A 410-nucleotide genomic window follows, 5' to 3' on the forward strand; every position below is an offset into this window, starting at 1 on the left:
AGTGCCAGGACAGGCTCCAAAGCTACAGAGAAACCCTGTCTCGAAAAACGAAATAAATAAATAAATAAATAAATAAATAAATAAATAAAGTTTAAGGCTCAGGCTGAATGAGACAAGTAGGGTGCCCCTGTGTCAAAACACTGAGGGCTGAGGAGATAGTTCAGGGACAGAATGTTTGCCAGTCATGCATAAGGTCTTGGATCCAGTCTCCAGCATTGTAAAAGGTGATTAAATAAATTTAAAAATGAAAGAATTAGTTTATTTTGATTTTATGTTTGTGTGCGTGTTTTGCCTGCATGCCTATATAATGCACCACACGTGTGCCTGATTTCTGAGGAGATCAGAAAAGGGTGTTGGATTTCAAAATTGGAATTGGATTTACAGAAGGTGGTGAGAGACCTTGTGGGTGC

The sequence above is a fragment of the Alexandromys fortis genome, unplaced genomic scaffold (assembly GCF_014885135.2).
Source record: "Alexandromys fortis isolate MF-2015 unplaced genomic scaffold, M_Fortis_MF-2015_v1.1 scaffold_80, whole genome shotgun sequence".
Lineage (NCBI taxonomy): Eukaryota > Metazoa > Chordata > Mammalia > Rodentia > Cricetidae > Alexandromys > Alexandromys fortis.